The sequence below is a fragment of the Sitophilus oryzae genome, unplaced genomic scaffold, assembly GCF_002938485.1.
Source record: "Sitophilus oryzae breed Bouriz unplaced genomic scaffold, Soryzae_2.0 scaffold_1625_pilon_pilon, whole genome shotgun sequence".
Lineage (NCBI taxonomy): Eukaryota > Metazoa > Arthropoda > Insecta > Coleoptera > Curculionidae > Sitophilus > Sitophilus oryzae.
In genome coordinates, this window is record NW_022146309.1 from 1,565,766 (window position 1) to 1,571,645 (window position 5,880).

General features: G+C 30.2%; 2 long non-coding RNA genes across 2 annotated transcripts; both read left to right on the top strand.

The window, feature by feature from the left end:
• The first annotated feature begins 2,925 nt into the window (after positions 1-2,925).
• LOC115880534 lies at positions 2,926-3,405 on the top strand. Its single transcript, XR_004049896.1, has 2 exons — positions 2,926-3,183; positions 3,233-3,405. It is a non-coding gene; the product is annotated as an uncharacterized LOC115880534 (long non-coding RNA).
• Positions 3,406-3,509: 104 nt separating this feature from the next.
• LOC115880533 lies at positions 3,510-4,273 on the top strand. Its single transcript, XR_004049895.1, has 2 exons — positions 3,510-3,637; positions 3,734-4,273. It is a non-coding gene; the product is annotated as an uncharacterized LOC115880533 (long non-coding RNA).
• Positions 4,274-5,880: the final 1,607 nt, after the last annotated feature.

Genomic DNA, 5,880 nt, shown 5'->3' on the forward strand with positions numbered 1-5,880 from the left:
ATATGTGCTATACGTCGATACAAGTTTTGTACCTTTTGTTAACATTTTAATACGTTTTTTTCGTAATTAATTAGGATGATACACCATAGGCGTAGTCAAAACAATTATCAAAAAATATAAATATTAGGGAGTTTTCGTTGCTTACAAATTGCAATGCCGGTTAACGCTAATTGACAACTTTGACATTTCAATTTCGATTATCGTATATCGTAACCGCTAGCTGCCGATATTTTACGGACGTTAGCCAAAGCCGTTAACATAGCGGTACGCATGCGCACTAGCGCAGTAGAAACACAACATTGAAAAATACAGATCTAACCTAACCTCATTCTATTTTGTTTATGTTTTGATTATTTATTTTATCTGTGTTAAACTCGTTGGGAATTCTTAGTGCTTCAACTAATCGAGGAATGTCTTTTTTTTCAAAGCGGAAGTTAGCTTTGCACTCTTGGTCAGATAATATTTCTAGGTTGAACTCCCTATAAAGTTCTGCTCGATATTCGACGTTGTTTTCAAACCCTTCCAACAGCATAGCATCCTCCAAATCCAATTCATCACTAGAGTCCAATAAAATTAAATTGTCCATCTTATATAGCGATACCCAATAAAGTCATATGACTTTCAAATCAAACAACAATACAAAAACCAAAAATCATAACACTACGCTACGGGCTGTGCTCAGCTGTCAGTTTTCGGTTATCGCACGGGGGTGTCACTTGTATGGGAAAACAGGCAACAGTCAAATTTAAACGTGCCAGGACCAACGACAAAGAAAGCAACATCTGCCAGGCATTGGCTTTCTTTGTCACTCACATTGCTTAAATCATGATACCGCGGCCATTTTGTCAACAAAGAAGCTGGCCGGGCTGTCCTGGCAAGTATTTAAAACAATTTTGCTTTTTACAATATTAAATTACCATTTGGATGTATTTAATGCGATTATTCAATTAACTGGTAAGTCAGAAATTACACACAAATACTTTATTCGTAAATACAACTAAGATGTAAACGTAGTTTTGTATTTTTAGATTTCAACTTTTGCAAAGACCCGCCGATAGAACTTGCCTGGCAGCGTACCTGTTTAACTAAACGTATTATTTCCTGATAATAATATCAAAACACGTAAGTACCTCTATAATTTATGATGACAAATGATTTTGATTATGTTTTATGTTATTTAAATACTTTCTAACCTCAAATAATAGTAAGATCCTTGTTTATATCGCACAGCCCGTTCAAAACTGTATTGTCTTCAAAAAATGTTTACAAAACAAACAATTATTACAAAAACAATGTCCTTTTAATCTGATTTATACCTCAGAAGGATGCCAGTAAAATTTTATTAAATCAACATTATATTATTTGGCCATTAATATCCAAAAAGGAGCATATTGCCTTAACTTAAATTTTCTTTTACTTCTCTTGACAATGTTCTCTATATTCTCTATTTTGAGTTAGTAAACTTTTGAACGGGATGTGCGATATATAAAATACATAATATATCCAAGGGTATGATCTGATAAAAGTATTTTTTGATGCATTTTTTGGTTTTTTATGCACGTTGGCTTGGTTTATGTTTTATTCAGCTTATATTTATTTGGTTAACAGTTTTTTTTGCCTTTGGAATGGCATGCATTGAGGCTAGATAGTGTTTCATTAGACCATTAAAGAAATTTAAATTAGCATATATTTTTTGTGATGTTAGTGTGTTATCATGATACAGGTAGTTGTATCATAGTGCCTTATGCATGTTATTTACCTATTATATACTTATGTATTATCAGTAAATAGATGATAATATACTACTAAAATGTCTTTTTAATAGTATGTTTATCTGTCCAATTCACTAGTTATTTGCAAAATGTATTTTGAACTAATTTAAGTCATTAATTGATCATCTTTCTTTTTCAGGTTCCGGGATATTCTTTTTCATTGTTAAAAAATATATATATTTCAATATTATTGTAATATAAATCGCAGCTCTAAAAAATAAATGATATGTTTACTAATGTGTAATTTATTTACTATGAATTTTCTCTGAAAATAATAAGTCTTTAATAATATCATTGATTTGCTGTGTAAAGTTAATAGACATATTTTTTAATACATTAAATTATATTAAAGTAATAAAAAATATGTTTATTAACTTTAAACAGTAAGTCAGTGATACTTATAAAAATATTTTCTCTCCAATTCCCCTCAATTTAGCTAGTACTGCCAGGCGACACCAGGTGGCGTCTGTTTCCATTTTTTAACATGAAGTTAGCATTTCTTTAATGTACCTATTCTCTGGGTTATCGTATCGTATGTCGGCTCCGAACCGATGAACCGAAAGTCCGAAAATTATTTTTTTATCTGTCAAAATAGCGGTTATGGTTACGTATCCGTTAACCGTACCGTAGAATTTTTTTAAAGCAACGAAAACTCCCTATTGCTTCCAACAGCTAGGTTAAGAAAAATATGTGCCACGGCACTGATTGGTGACATCGTCACAATTTGCTCTCGGGGGTTATTTGTCCTTGGATTCTTTATTCATTGATATCCATGGACTATATCTATATGCTCAATTTCTTCTAGGGAATCAATTTTCCTCCTTAGAAATAGAAATATCAAAGAGAAATATGCTTTTAGAAGGCTTTTAGAATTGAAAAGTGACACAAAACTACCATCAAAATGGCTGGCTGGTCCCGTTCTGGTCCCGTTTTTCCAAATACGTTTTTCCAAGAGTCTTCCTTCTCTTACTCCCCCATCCTCCATGGTTCTGTCGTTCTGTGTCTGTGACATTGCCTGGAGACTTATATGGTGAAATTTTGATAAAATAATTTAGTACTCACTAAAAACACGGTATGTCGCTAGTGATAGGAAAAATAATTTTTAGAGGTTACTAGTTTATTTGGTTGCCTGTGCTATGTATATACAAGGATACATTAAAATACGCAACCAACCGTCATTGAACCGTCCAATCAGATCAAAGGAGTAATCGTCGTAGATCGTGCGTTATCGATAATGTTCGGTGCCTGGAGAAAATTGACAATTGACAAGAGAATTGTTTATTATTTTTGACTTTTTAGTTCGTTTAATTTAATAATTACTAAAACCAGTAGTTCGAAAGATATATTTAAAAATAAAAGATAAAATTCCAAAAAATTAATTATCTATTAACGTGGATTTGGACGACAATAGGTAAGAACACTAAATTTATTTCTATATTCGATATAAACTTGTTTATTAGGTTTTTAGTTTGTGATGTTTCATGTGATGATCATCATGTTCATCGTCTTTGAATTGACATGAGGATATCTATGGAAAAGTAACTAATCTGAAAGTAAGCCAACATATCGTTTGTCCATTGTGTGCTAACGAAAAGATTTTCTTTTCGCATCATGAGGAAGTATTACATCAATTGAAAATTTTAGGAAGTTGATCATTTGTCATGGAAAAGTATACCAATGGAAATTGCTTGCAATAGAAGTAATTCTAAGGGCAAATTTTATTATAATTATAACCTGTCTATTTTTTATACGTAGATGTTTCAGGTTTTAAGAATAAATTGGTTGAACCCAAAATCTGGAGGAAGTACCTATATCCATACACAGAATATGCCCATTAAAAATACTAGTCCAAATTTGCTTTAATGGTAGACAATTATTCAATACAAATTAACTTTTTAAGTGACTGAAATATTAAATAGTTTAGAATATGGTATAACAATGTAAAAAAATATTATTTTCAGGAACGATTAGGGCCCGATATATTTGAAACTCATGTTGGACATAGTATTGAGTTGGGTAGAATATTATTCTACGTTAAGTGAGGGTATCAGATACCTATTATTGTACTGTATTTTAATATATACATTAGAATTGTTGGTTTTTTCATATTTGTTTTATTTATTATTTTACTTACAAGTTATATAAAGTTAACACTAAAATCTACTTTTTGACTTATATAAGTTAGTCTGTGGTTTAATGCGTGATTACATCCACATGATTTCAAGTTTTTAAAATATAAATATTATAACTGGCTTTAAAAACTCCATTAAACTGTTAAAAGTGTAATTTATTTCAAAATAAATATACATATATAGGTATATATTAATATCGAAAAACATTTTTATTTCCTTAACACCAATTTAATCATCACATACATATGTATAAACATTTATTTACGTTATTTCAAATGAAGACCACAGGAAAAACCAGCTTTGTTCATTTTAACTGGAGCCGAGAAAATGCAATTACGAGTGAACTACTCTGGTTTTTCTCCTGTAGGGCAAAATAACTAAGCTGTAATATCTCTGGGACTAAGCATATTATTATTGCTTTCTTTGATGGTGCCTCGAATAATGCTAACACTTGCCTATAAAATTGTCTCGCTATCAATTTCTATGAAAATGTAACATATTATCTGGTTTTTTCCGTGTAGTCTTCAAATGATCTAAAAATTCAGCAGGAATGATCCATTATGCAGCAAACACACTGATGTTGAATCATTGGAAGCTTTTTTGTGGGCATTTCACAAATAAAATGAAATATCTGATCAAAAACTGAAAATGCAAATCAGATAGTAAGCTTTATAAATACATACATATATATAAATAATCATACCTACATCTATTTATGTCGTACAATCCAACCGATATTTTAATATCCTAGCCCAAGTAAATAATCAAAAATGCACTTTTTATATCAAAAGCAGTAATGTTATCAAGGGTTCCAATTAATATACAGGATTTAAAAAAAAACACGATCCTAATTCTTATTATTTTTCTAAATACGTATTGTCTGATAGGCAATTACAAAATATAAATCTGATGTAAATAGAAAAATAAAGTAAAAACTGTAAAAACAGGTAAAAACAACAACAAAAATTCTAACCAAAGATTTAACCGTCATACGACATGAGTATCACGTGATTGCACAATACCCAACGATAGGGTACGTACCTCTTTCATCTGATTGGACGGTTGGTTGCGTATTTTAATGTATCCTGTATATACAGGGTGTTTCCTAATTAATCTAAAAAATAAAAATCGTTAGAAAACGGCTTAAGGCGGGCTCTTAATAAGTATATTTATTTTTTTCTCGGCAACCGTTTGATGAACAAGAAAAACTCAAAAGATCAATTTTGTTGAAAAAGGATGACCAGTCAAGAAAAAAATATATTTTCTTTAAAAAAGCAGTAGTGTACCATTTATTTTAAGCAAAATATCAATTTTTTTTTAAAATTTTAACACCCTGTAGATCAGAAAAGAAGTACTTTAGACCTAATGGTTATGTAAAAATTGTTTTAAGAACACATGAGGAATCACACCACAATTTTTTAGACTAATTAGAAAACACCATGTATATTGTCAACTTGACAATGATTGTTGATAAATCAAAAAATACCTTTTCTGTGAAAAAAACCCGATTTACGCAGGAAAAATGTTGGTTTTTATTGAATTTGGGCCTGCGTCTGCAAATACCAGTATGTTTTTTAATATTCTAACTATCTAAATGTTAAATATCATAGTCAGAAATAGTTTTATTATTTATTAACTGTAAAAATGGTATACTTATAAGTTTTATCAAATATTGTGATTTACTTTCTACCTTGTAGTCAAAATTTATATTTAATAAACTGTAAAATATATATATTCTTATGTTTTATTAAAGTTACTCTGATATACTAATATATCAGGGTAACTTTAAAACTAAATCCTTTGAAATCAAATATAAACATAAAAAATATTTACAGCAGAAAAGGCGAAGGCGCTGGGTTAAACGTAGTCTCTACTAAGAACACGGAGGGGCGCTTTGACCCAAACTTTTACTATTAAGTTTCATATCTATCTTAATAGAAGATTATTTTCTTTTATCTATGGTCTGTGTCTTCCCC